Source organism: Ailuropoda melanoleuca, chromosome 5, assembly GCF_002007445.2.
Source record: "Ailuropoda melanoleuca isolate Jingjing chromosome 5, ASM200744v2, whole genome shotgun sequence".
Classification (NCBI taxonomy): domain Eukaryota; kingdom Metazoa; phylum Chordata; class Mammalia; order Carnivora; family Ursidae; genus Ailuropoda; species Ailuropoda melanoleuca.
In genome coordinates, this window is record NC_048222.1 from 101,914,996 (window position 1) to 101,929,332 (window position 14,337).

Genomic DNA, 14,337 nt, shown 5'->3' on the forward strand with positions numbered 1-14,337 from the left:
TTAAGTTTTAAAGATTAATTTGTAGGTATTCTTCATTTATTTCCTTCTAGAAACAGTAATTTTGGGTGTGAAATAATTTATCCATTCAAAAATCACTTTTCAAAGTTTGCCTAGATAAAATTATGTTATTAGCTAATAATAAATTTCATAGAGTAATTTAGCACTATATTTTTAAATGAAGATTTTTTATATAAATATTTCTTCTATAAAAATTAAGAATGGATGTCAGGAGTCTCTCTTCCATTTGTTCATGCTCACCTTTAGCTTTAACTCTCATTAGATGGAGCAATTTGGCAACATGGTTAAAATAATTGTTTTGTACAGTTACCGTTTCAGATATATAGTGGTGTTGTGTGGTGCTTACATGCAATGTTAGATCCTTCTCTCTGGTGAGCTTGAGAATCCATTGAAGATTCTTATCACTTCCAGGAAAGCCGAGTGCATGATACTGCTGATGGTCCAGAAGTCATCCATTAGGCAACATGGCCAGGATTTGGGATAAGACTATAGGATTCTCATGTCAAGTCTAGAAGGCATCTGACATGGTTTTCATAATAGTTAGCGTGAGCTTCTGCTGTAGAAATATTTCCTTTATTTTTCTTTCAATAGGCCTCATCTGTAAAATGATGTGAGGTACCTAATTTCTCTTAACTAGAAAACCTTGCAGGATGCTGTGCTTGATATCTGGTTTTGTAGATAAATAATTCTAAGGCTTCCTGTGATGATTTTATTAATTATGTATCTGCTCATTCTTAGATTGGGAACAGGTATATAAAACCACATCAGAAATTGTATGAAACATGAAGGCTTTTGGACGAGCTTAGAAGCCTAAGGAAAGTCATTTAGTCATGGAACACTTAAATATTAAAGATAGATGCGTGTCTTTCCTTTTTTTCATGGCATACAGGGAAGAAGATTTCATGGTTTTCCTAAAAAAATTAATCATTTCAGTGTTCCAATATTTATTCTATTTTTGACTTCCTTCAAAAAATTACTTTGAGCCTACAAAAGAAAACCTGTACTGACTTTTTTTTTCCTAATTGCATATGGAAGTCTTGTTTTGCAACAAATCCATTTCTAGGAACCGAAAACATTTTGTTGTTTTTAATTAAACAGGTTCTTCATTTACTTATGTTTAAAAAAGAGTCGTCTGTCTCATTCTTCCCTGAGTTATTGGCCTGTGATTTATTACCCATTCTGGACACAATTCTGCATTTTTCTCGATATTTAATAAAAACAGAAGACATGATGTATTTAGAGCTCTTCCTTACCAATATCTGGTGGATTTTTAATTGATGACTTTATTATACTGTATCCAGTGTCCCCCCACCACCGAACAACTGCAGCTAGTGGGGTTGAAACTGAAAATGTGAACACACTGGCTAAGTGTTTGCAGTCAATCCTATGGCGGCCCTTTCAACTATAGAGTGCTTTTTTCCCTAAGTAAACAATTTAATTCGTATAGTTTTCCTTCAAGTTTAATATTAACTTGCCTCATATGTTCTGTGTTACTTTGCTGATCTACACACCGGCTTTAGCACTCTGGAGGGGGTACAGAACTTGTTAGTGGAAAATCATATTAAGCCCCAAATTCATAAGCTATAAAATAAAAGACAGTTGTCTCTTGCAGAATTTTGGCTGCCTGAAATTCTGGACTTTCTTGTTGGCAGCCTTAAAAATACTGGTGTAAATCAGTACCAAATGGATATCAAAATTCCATGTCCTAGTAGTAATCATTGAATTGGCTTCCAAAACAGATTCTTGGGCAAAGAAAGAGGGGGAAATGCTGTATCTTTAGGGATTTGGTCATTTAACTGTTCTTTAAGAATATTAAAACGTCCTATAAACTACTGGCTGCCTGCACGTACTCATAGCTCGTCTGGGATTGCTGTCCACTTGGGACAGGAGCTGCGCTTCTCTGCACCTCCAGCCGCAGCTTCACAGCCTCCCTTGCTGTGTTTTCCACAAGGTCTAGACATGAAAATGAATTATTAATTTTAAAACTATTTCCATCAAACTTATGTTTTGTTCCTCTTGTTTTGCCATTTTACGCATACCTTAACTTTAGCTAAAAAACACAAAACTTAATTAAAAGGATCTAAGATGACGATCCACCTCAAAGCAGCGAGGTACATGGAATGAATACGGTTGGCGGATTCTCACAGGGTATTACGGATAAACACGTTGGGTTTACCTTCATGTGTCTGTTGAGCTCCTGAGTCTATGGCGCCATCTGTTTGGTCACAGCGTTAGGGTGAGGAGACTTAGGAAGAGAGGCTGGAGAATCATTCTGTCCAAGAGGAATATCAAGATCAGTGAAGCTTCAGAAGCTTGGTTTATGACCAAAACTGGGCATCCAGCCCAAGTCACTGAAGGTAGGTTTCACCCATTATGGAGGTGGAGGGAGAGAAGGAGGGAAGGCTGGAAGAGGAAATAGAAGAGTCAATCTGAAAAAGAATAGTTTAGGGCACAGGTAGAGAAATGCAAGAAGGCAAAAGGTTAGGACTTGTAGAAACTATTTTCAAGTGTAAAGATTTTGCTGAGTCATTTGTCCTTCATAGGATCATCTTGTCAAGGAATTTTTCTTTCTTTCTTTTTTTTAATCTCTTTTCTCTTTCTTCCTTTCCGTTCCTTTCAAGTATCTCCCTTCATTATCTGAAAATTTAGGTTTATCAAGTTGTGAACTGAAAGCTGTGTTACAATGACCTAGAATACATTCTACCATGAAAAGGTGAATTTGTTGTGGTTTTTGTTTGGGGGTTCTGGAGTGTGTGTGTGTGTGTGTGTGTGTGTGAATTATAGAATAAAAAATTGGGAATGATTACTTTACCTGCTCACGCCACATAACTTTTTTAGTAGGTGACTGTACATATATACCATGTAATGGATAGTTTAAAAAGCAGAAAGCAGTTGGAACAGAATATAGAATTTTAGTACCTAGTCTTTTTTCCTGATAGCTCATCCTTTTTAAAAATGAGTGCTTGCCTGATAGCTGTGATTTATATTAAAATATCATGTTTTATATAACTTAAAACCACAGATTAACAGACATGGTCTATGTTTTCAAATATTGTGAATTCTATTTGAATTCTGGTGGTATACATTATTTTGATTCCACACAGATCAAAGAAATGTGTCTCTTAGAAACAAAATTATGGCAGTCTTAGTCTGATCCAGCCCAAAGTGGCTGGAGTGTCAGACTATACCTTTCACTTATAAACTCAGAACTTGGCTATTTGATGACAATTTAGCACTTCCTACTGTTTGGGCTACATAATTTTTCTCATTTCACCCAATATATTTGCTAAACCAAAACTGTGAAGTGAGTAATAGAGAGGGAGAAAGCATACCAAATAAATAACAGATGCACAAGTGCATCTCTTGAATGCGAAAGCATTATTTTGGTTAGAAAGCTAAATACATGGATTTCGTTGTTAGATAGTAAACCCTCAGGGCAAAGGCCTGGTCTCCACTTGTATTATGAAATACAGATGTTTCTTAGAATGAATGACTACATATGTGAATGGGTACAGGGAGTGCTGTAAGGTGAGGGTGTGATACATAGGCCTTGAACCCATTAAATGAGAATTTGAACATAGTTCTGTGATTTAGCCAATCAAAAGGCAGAAAGAAAGTAACTGTAAGATCTTGTCAAAATATTATAGAATATTTTAGAGAAAATCAAGTGACTAGAAATTTTTTCTGTTAACTGGTTTGTTTTCTCTTTCTTTCTCCCTTCCTCACAATATTCCTACATTTCTTGGGAGTTTTAGATCTAATAGATGACATTATTGATGACATTAAAAACATATTGTTTGAGACAGCAGCATTACATGACCAAACTCTTGGTTTCATTTAATTTCAGATCCTGTAATAACCATGGGTGCCCTATGGCTGACAGAATCAAGTTCTGTCAATATGAAAAGAGAGTGCAGTTCTGTAGAAATGCCTAGAATGTTTAAATCAAAATTTATTGATATTTAAAGTAAAAACAATATGAGGAGTTAATGAAGGGTATGCTCTATGTGCATATACTTAGTATGTGCTAAGGTGATATTTTAAACAAGTACAAGGTATTTAATAAATGTATACTAAGGAGGAGGTAAATATGAAGTTATTTATCCTCATACCATAAACAAAAATTACTTCTAGTCAGATTAATGAGTAAAAATTAAAATGAAACCATAAGAACTGGAAGAAAAGCACAGAATAAAAGTGAGAAAGATCTTTTTTAAATATAAAAGCAAAGGTAGAGTACTAAATTTGAACTTAGGACAATAGAAAGCACTATAACAAGTTATAAGAAAGAAAAACTGAGAAATGTTTCATAAATTTAATCAACAAGTATGTACTTAGTACCTCTTGTGGACAAGGTATGGATCTGGGCTCCAGGAATACAGGAATCAAAAGAACAGAAAAAGCCAGTGTATTTACAGTGCTTACATTTTACTGAGTTAGACAACAATAAAAATATGCTTTCAAGTAATGTTAAGTGTTATGATATGAAGAAAACTAAAGAAGGGTATAGGGAAAAGCAAAGAAGAGGTTGACAAGATGGTAGGGGAGTAGAGCAGTACTATTTTGGTTGAATGTTCTGGAGAGATGTCTCTGATATGATGCTATTTGAGTTGAATGAAGTGAATGAGCTGTCTAAAGATCCAAGGGGAAAGCAGTGAAGGTACATGTGTCAGCAAGTACAGAAGCCCTGAGGTCAGAGCCATGTGGAGTGTTTGGGAAAGTATAAGCCAGCATGGCCTAAAACCTAGTTGGAGGAAGAGTAGTAGGAAGTGAGATCGTGGAGGAAACTAGAGTTCAGACCCTTTTGGACCCTACTGGTAGGCATGGGAGAAGGTTAGTGCAATAATAGTACCCCTGTTAATTGGTTATTGCAGTAATCTCAGCTAGTGATGACTGTATCTCAGCATGGGCGTTATAATGGAGGTGAACAGAGTCAAGTTATATATTGAAAGTAGTGTTGCTAACTCTTCATAATGAATTGAATGTGAGGTTCAGAGAAAATCAAACATGAGTCTAGGGTTTAAGAGAATTTAGGGTTATAGAAAAAACTTTTGGAATCATCAGACTATGGATAGTAAAGTCATGGGATTGGATGAGATCACTGAGGAGTAAGTGTAAATAGAGAAAAGATCCCAGGACTGACTCCTGAAGCACTAAACAAAAAGTCAAAAAAAGAAAGAAGAGTGGCATCTGGGTGGTGCAGTCAGTTGGGCATCCGACTTTGGTTTTGGCTGGGTTGTAATCTCAGGGTCATGGGATCCAGTCCTGCACTGGGCTCTGCACTCGGGAGAGTCTGCTTGGATTCTCTCTCCCTCTCACTCTGCCCCCCTCCCCTAAAATAAATAAATAAATCTTAAAAAAAGGAAGAGGGGCGCCTGGGTGGCACAGCGGTTAAGCGTCTGCCTTCGGCTCAGGGCGTGATCCCGGCGTTATGGGATCGAGCCCCACATCAGGCTCCTCTGCTGTGAGCCTGCTTCTTCCTCTCCCACTCCCCCTGCTTGTGTTCCCTCTCTCGCTGGCTGTGTCTATCTCTGTCAAATAAATAAATAAAATCTTTAAAAAAATAAAAAATAAAAAATAAAAAAAGGAAGAAATAAAGACCCAGCAAATACTTCTCAGGCAAAACTAACTTTTGAAGAAAGATAGAAAAGCAGGGTAATCCAATATCCCAAAAGCCAAGTAGAGAAAGAGGTTTAGATTGTAGTTGGGGCAACATGCCAACATTAGTGTAAATTTTAAATCTTCCCAATCACCTTACCAAGCAGAGAATCTAGAACAGCAAAAGTAAAAACTCATGGACATCATCCTTAACAAAAAGTGAAATCATTTCTACAAATTCTAGAATTTGAGCAGGTAAGTAAAAGCACCAACTATTAGCAGTAACAGAGGGAGAAAGTAGGAATTTCTAACTTTCTTTCAGCCTGAAAACAAAGAATCACCAAAAGTACTTACCTACTTAAGGAAAGGTCTATTCTTGGAGAAGAAACCTAGCAGGCTGGTCTGAGAATAATCAAAACTGGGAAAGGGCTACAGAGCTCCCACTTAACTACAGATGAATGTAGAAAGACTAAAGTACAAATTATATTATGCTGATATGTCCAAGTTTCCAGAATTTCCAGAAATACACAACCAAAACTTCTAGAAGAACAGAATCCCACACCAAGTAAAGTCTACTGAAAGTAGAATTTAAATTTATATGATTAGTAAAGGGAGAGAAGTCCTAGATACAAAACAGAAAAGGGGACCAGAGAAAGTAGAAGATACAGTGAGGTCCTACTTATAAATACTTCGCAAGAACAAGAGAAGAGGGGGCTCTAGAGCCACGAATCTATGAAAGATTCATGTTCTGCTACCACCCCACACGCTAACTTCCTAAAACAGGAAGTCCCATCTCAGTAAAGCATGAGGAACAGAAAATAACTTCAATATAAAATATGTTATAAGCAAAAAGACTAATTCTCTGAATGATGTGCCAATGTACAGTGGAGACACATCAGAAAATATGGCAAAAAAGGTCAAAGACAATTGTGACAATATGTCAAAACTAGTTAAAGGAAATTAAGAAAACAATAAAAACTATAAAGTTTGTATAATCAGAAAAGTTCGGAGATAAAAAGACTAGCTAAGAAGAGGACATTAAGTGAAAAACAGTTCAATGAATAATTAAGAATAAAAAAAATTCAGAAGACTACACTGGAAAGAACAAAAGTTAATAGACATTAATGAAATTATAGTAAGTGAAATAAAAAATAGAAAGGAAAAAATGAAAAACATTAAATGGAATTGAAAAACTGATAAAAGTTTTAGAGTTGATATATTTAGCAGGATGGAAAAAAAAATTTAACACCTGTCTAAATGTAATTCCTAAAGGAGGGAACTAAAGAAATGAAACAGAACAAATATAAAAACTGTAATTCAATAAAGCTTTCCAGACAAAAATCCAAAATTTGAATTTACATATTAAAAAGGTATACAAATCAACAGACAGCAGTTAATACCAAGATATATTTTAAAAATCTATTGGCTTCAAAGAGAAAGAATATATCCTTTGGACCGCCAGATAAAAAAGCCATGTTACAGGAAAGGAATGTAAAATTGACTTACTTTTCAATAGCAGTATTTTAAGCCAGAAAACCGTAGGGTACTATTTTTAAGATACTTGAAGATAATGGAAGCCAAATATGTGTATCTACCTAAACTTATCTTTAAGTATATCTGTCATGAGTGAGGCTATGAATATGTAAAACCTCAAGGAAAATTCCTGAAAAATCAACTAGAGAATGAATTCAGACAACTGAGAAATACTGGGGAAGGTTCGCCATAAGGACATTAAATATATTCAACTGTAGAGTCAATGGTAGATATAAAGGTAATAGAATAGTATATATTTAATATATGTCCTCACAATAGGAATAAATTACAAGAAAATGGAGGCAGAAAAAAAGTATATGGAAATAGAATACTTGCTAATTGCCTTATAGATACAAGATGGGGATAAAAGTTATTAAAATTAGAAGGCAGATAAAATTTAAAAGAAGAAAAAAATTAAAGGTTAAAACAAATTAGTGAGTTAAAAAAAAACAAGTAAGCAAAAAGAAATCCACAGAGCTTATGAATAAATAAATTGGTTCTTTAAAAATCAATTAAATTAAATCAGTTACACAAATGTGAGAAAAATACAAAACAGTAAAATAGTATATGAAATAAAATAATATACAAAATAAGAAATAGCAAAGGGGAATAATGATAGCTGTCAAACGAAAGGAAGTTAAATCAAAAGACACTTTTCTGCACAACTCTATACAAATTTATTTGAAACCCTAAAGGAAATAGTTAATTTTCTAGGAAAATATGATTTACCAAAATTGACCCTAGTAAAAATAGAGAATCTAAACAAAATAAATTTAAAAGATAAAGGTATAAAGAATCTTACCACAGATAGCTCTATAGTGAAATTTTACCAAACCTTTAAAGATTAGATCACACAAATACTATTTAAACTATTCCAAGGCATGGAAAAGTAAGGAAAATAATAAATATAGAATTGATATCAAAACCTAAAAATATTGCACAAAACAGAAAACTATAGCCTATTCCCACTTATAAACAAGTATGAAAAATTCTTAAATAAAACATTAGCCAAAGGTTAACACAACATTAAAAAATAATGCATCATAACATCAAGAATTTATTTCAAGAAAGACAAAGATAATTAAATTTTAAGAAATTTTCATGTTCTAATTGCTTTCATGTTTATTTTATTTTAATAATTTTTTATTATGTTAGTCACCATACAGTATATCCTTAGTTTTTGATGTAATGTTCCATGATTCATTATTTGCATACAACACCCAGTGCACCGTGCAATATGTGCCCTCCTTAATACCCATCACCGGCCTACCCAATCCCCCATCCCCCTTCCCTCTGAAGCCCTCAGTTTGTTTTCCAGAGCCCATAGTCTCTCATGGTTCATTCTTCATTCCCCCTTTTGTTTACCACCCCCCTTCATTCTTACCTTCCTTCTCTTACCAATCTCCCTGCTATTTCTTATGTTCCATAAATGAGTGAAACCATATGATAATTGTCTTTCTCTGCTTGACTTATTTCACTTAGCATAATCTCCTCCAGTCCCGTCCATGTTGCTGCAAATGTTGGGTAATCATTCTTTCTGATGGCTGAGTAATATTCCATTGTGTATATGGACCACATCTTCTTAATCCAGTCATCTGTTGAAGGGCATCTTGGCTCCTTCCACAATTTAGCTATTGTGGACAATGCTGTTATGAACACTGGGGTGCATAGAGCCCTTCTCTTCACTATGTCTGTATCTTTGGGGTAAATACCCAATAGTGTAATTGCTGAATCATAGGGTAGCTCTATTTTTAACTTTTTAAGGGACCTCCACACTGTTTTCCAAAGTGGCTGTACCAACTTGCATTCCCACCAACAGTGTAAGAGGGATTCCCTTTCTCCACATCCTCTCTGACATTTGTTGTTTCTTGCCTTGTCAATTTTTGCCATTCTAACTGGTGTAAGATGGTATCTCAATGTGGTTTTGATTTGAATTTCCCTGATGGCTAATTATTTTGAACGTTTTTTCATGTGTCTGTTAGCCATTTGTATGTCTTCATTGGAAAAGTGTCTGTTCATATCTTCTGCCCATTTTTTGATTTGATTGTTTTTCATGTATTGAGTTTGAGAAGTTCTTTGTAGATCTTGGAAACCAGTCTTTTATCTGTAGTGTCATTTGCAAATATCTTCTCCATTCTGTAGGCTACCTCTTAGTGAATTAGAAACCAGGAACACAGTAGAGCAGATCAACAAAACTAGAAGATGGTTCTTTGAAAGAATAAATAAGATCGATAAGCCACTGGCCAGGCTTATTCAAAAAATAGAGGAAGGACCCAAACTAATAGAATTATGAATGAAAGGGGAGAGATCACGACCAACACCAATGAAATAGGAAGGATCATTAGAAAATTTTATCAACAACTTTACGACAATAAATTAAACAACCTGGAAGAAATGGATGCCTTCCTGGAAACCTATAAACTACCAAGACTGAAACAGGAAGAAATTGATTATTTAAACAGACTGATTAATTATGAAGAGATTGAAGCAGTGATCAAAAACCTCCCCAAAAACAAGAGTCCAGGGCCTGACGGATTCCCAGGGGAATTCTACCAAACATTCAAAGAAGAAATAATACCTATTCTTCTGAAGCTGTTTCAAAAATAGAAACAGAAGGAAAACTACCAAACTCATTCTATGAGGCCAGTATTACCTTGATCCCCAAACCAGGCAAAGACCCCATCAAAAAGGAGAATTACAGACCGATATCCCTGATGAATATGGATGCCAAAATTCTCAACAGGATTCTAGCTAATAGGATCCAACAGTACATTAAAAGGATTATCCATCATGACCAAGTGGGATTCACCCCTGGGATGCAAGGGTTGTTCAACATTTGCAAATCGATCAGTGTGATACATCATATCAACAAGAAAAGAGTCAAGAACCATATGATCCTCTCAATAGATGCAGAAAAAGCATCTGACAAAATACAGCATCCTTTCCTGATTAAAACCCTTCAGAGTCTAGGGATACAGTGTACATTCCTCAATTTCATAAAAACCATCTATGAAAAGCCTACAGCGAATATCATTCTCAATGGGGAAAAGCTGGAAGCCTTTCCCTTAAGATCAGGAACATGACAAAGATGTCTACTCTCACCATTATTATTCAACATAGTACTAGAAGTCCTTACAACAGCAATCAGACAGCAAAGAGGGATAAAAGGTATTCAAATTGGCAAAGAAGAAGTCAGACTGTCTCTCTTCACAGATGACATGATGCTCTATATGGAAAACCCAAAAGACTCCACCCCGAAATTACTAGAACCTATAGAGCAATTCAATAATGTGGCAGGATATAAAATCAATGCTCAGAAATCAGTTGCATTTCTATACACGAACAATGAGACGGAAGAAAGAGAAATTAGGGAATCGATTCCATTTACAATAGCACCAAAAATCATACGTTATCTTGGAATTAACCAGAGACGTAAAGGATCTATATTCTAGAAACTACAAATCATTCTTGAAAGACATTGAAGAAGACACAAAAAGATGGAAAAATATTTCATGCTCATGGATCGGAAGAATTAACATAGTTAAAATGTCTATGCTACCCAGAGCAATCTACACTTTCAATGCCATCCCAAACAAAATGCCAACGACATTTTTCAAAGAACTGGAACAAACAGCCCTTAAATTTGTGTGGAACCAGAAAAGGCCCCGAATCCCCAAGGAATTGTTGAAAAGGAAAAACAAAGCTGGGGGCATCACATTGCCGGATTTCAAGCTATACTACAAAGCTGTGATCACAAAGACAGCATGGTACTGGCACAAAAAGCGACACATAGACCAATGGAACAGAATAGAGAACCCAGAAATGGACTCTCGGCTCTTTGGGCAACTAATCTTTGAGAAAGCAGGAAAAAACATCCAGTGGAAAAAAGACAGTCTCTTCAATAAATGGTGCTAGGAAAATTGGACAGCTGTATGCAAAAGAATGAAACTTGACCACTCTCTCACACCATACACAAAAATAAACTCCAAATGGATGAAAGACCTCGATGTGAGACAGGAATCCATCAAAATCCTGGAGGAGAACATAGGCTGCAACCTCTTTGACATCAGGGACAGCAACTTTTTTCATGACACATCTCAGAAGGCAAGAGAAAGAAAAGAAAAAATGAGCTTGTGGGACTTCATCAAGATAAAAAGCTTCTGCACAGCCAAGGAAACAGTCAAAAAAACTAAGAGGCAGCCCGTGGAATGGGAGAAGATATTTGTAATTGTTTTCATGTTTAATTGTACAGACTGATTTCTACAATATTAGATTATGGTGGAGATATAAGGCATATTGTCTTTTTCTTGGCTTTTGCTGCAAAGAATAAATATAATTCATCAAATTAATAGAGCTATGAAGAAAAAATAATACAAAAATGTTCTTTAATGGCAAAAGGTGCTTAACAAAATTATGTAAAGTACTCAGTAGTCATTAATGGTTACGTTCTTATAACAGATACTTCCTTAAAATGATACAATGATATGTAACCCAAAAAGCCAGTATCTTCCCCAAAAGGGATACGTTTGACCCTTTGCTGCAAAAGCCATGAACAAGACAATATGCCTAGTATCTCCACCAAAATCTAATATTGCAGAAATTAGTAATTAGTCTGGACAACTAAACAAGAAAACAGTTAAAAACATAAGAATTTGGAAAGAACAAGGTTAAATCTATTTTATTTGTATATACTACATTACTGTCTTTCTGAAAAACTTAAATTGATGGAAAACTATATTGACAATGAAAGAATTCAGTGAAGTTGGAAGATACAACATTAATATGCAAAAATAAAATCAATATTCTTCACATATATGAAAATATCAATTAGAAGATGAACGGAAACAAATTTCATTTACATCAGAAAAAAAAATAAGTAAAGCCTTAGCAATATCTAATATCCACGTGAAGCAAGTTATAATATCTCCTGAAGGACACAGAGGAGACTTAAATAGATGTTTTTGGGTTTTTTTTTTCTGGTTTTGGTTTTTGTTTTTTAAAGATTTTATTTATTTATTTATTTATTTATTTATTTATTTATTTATTTGTGAGAGAGAGCAAGAGAATACAAGCAGGGAGAGTGGCAGGCAGAGGGAGAAGCAGACTCCCCACCAAGCAAGGAACCCAATGCAGGGCTCGATCCCAGGACCTTGGGATTATGACCTGAGCCAAAGGCAGATGCTTAACCAACTGAGTCACCCAGGCATCCCTAAATAGATGCTTTTGAATAGACTCAATGCTAAAAAGATGTCGAATGTTCCTAAGTAAATTTACAAATTTAACCTGATCCTAAAACAGACACCAAATTTTTCTAGAATTAAGTAACTTGATTGTACAGTTTATTTGGAAGAATAAATAAGAAAGCAAACAAGAATAGCTAAGAAGCCCTGAAAGAAATATGAGCTCTGTGTGTGTGTGTGTCTGTGCATGCAAGTGTGCATGCATGCACTAACCCTATCAGATATAAAATTATATCATAAAGTTTATAATTAAAATGGGGTGGTATTGATGCATGATTAGATAGACTAATAGAACAGAATAGAAAATCCAAGAATCCAAGTGCAAGCAAAGGCTTCCTGTAATGATGGATTAGTTTGTTATATAGCAACTGTCCTGTAAAGAATAAGTAAAAAGCTGAGCAATATAAGTAGGAAAAGAAAAAGAAACAGTTTTGTGTTTCATGTGTGTAAGAAGCATCAGAGAACTGCCAAGGTAGTGAAGACTTGAGAAACCATGACTCTGAGAGAACAGAAACACAGACAGGTACACCTGATATACTGTGTCTCAGACCCCCTTGAGGCTGAGTGGAAAATGTCAACTGCAAGGCTGAAAGACTAAAAAGAGCTCCTGTCAATTTTATGGGGACAAAAATTAGAGTTAAAATCCTATCATGGAGGACAGGCTCTGATAAATACACCGGCCTATTATAAATTGGAACTCACAGACAGCTACCCCAGGAGTAAGAGTAAACCAGAAAAGACAAGCCCTCATGAAGTCTATAGCCAAGTTTTGAATAAAATCAATTACATATTTGCATATGGTGATCTGCCCCTACTCTCAGTGCTTGTCAAAAGTAATATTTAGTCCTCTACAGAGAATAAAATTTTTCTGAAACTTTGTCATTATTAATAACAATATCCGTCATTGAATCCAAAATGGTTAGGTGTACTGAGGAAAAGGAGATATGACCAAGGCTAAAGAAAAAATATGATAGAAACAGACACACAGGAGATTCATATATTGGCATTATCCTATGCGGACTTTAAAATAAGTTTTCAAGAAATTGGATGCCATATGGAGCACTTCAGGAGAGAATTGAACTATAAAAAGTATAAAACAGAAAAAAAATACAGAAAACTATTTTTAAACTATAAAAAAAGGAAAAGGAAATTCTAAAGTATGAAATACCACTGCCATTTCATGATCTTTAGGGTGGCTATAATAAAAGATACAGATAATAATAAGTGTTGGTGAGGATGTAGAGAAATTGGAATTCTCATAGCCTACTGATAGCAATATAAAATAAGGCAGTCTCTATGAAAAACAGTCCAGGAGTTCCTCAAAAGTTAAATATACATAAAGTTACCATAATGACCCAGCAATCCCACTCCTAGGTATGTACCTAAGAGAAATGAAAGTTATGTTCACACAAAAACTCAACTGTGAATGTTCATAGCAACATTATTCATAATAGCTGAAATGTAGAAATAAGCTGTGTCAAGTCATTGATAGATAAACCAAATGTATACCCAAACAATGGAATATTATTTAGCAACTAAAAGGAACTAACTATTGACATATGCTACAGCACAGAAGAATTTGAAAATGTTATGCTAAGTGAATGGATTCAGTCACAGACCACATATTGTATGATTCTGTTCATATGAAATGTCCAGAATAGGCAAATACATACAGACAGAAACCAAAATAGTAGGGCCTAGGGCTAGGAGTATTTGGAGAAGATGGGGAGAGCCTACTAATGGGCATGGGGTTTCTTTTTGGAGTCAAAAATGTCCTAAACTTGATTGTGGTAATAATTGTACAGCTCTGTGAATGTACTAAAAACCATTGTATTGTCCATTTTAAATAGGTGGATTATATAGTGCATCAGTTATATCAATAAAGATTGATACAATAATTATTAAATACAGTAACTTAATTATTAAAAATTATAAAAATACAGTAATC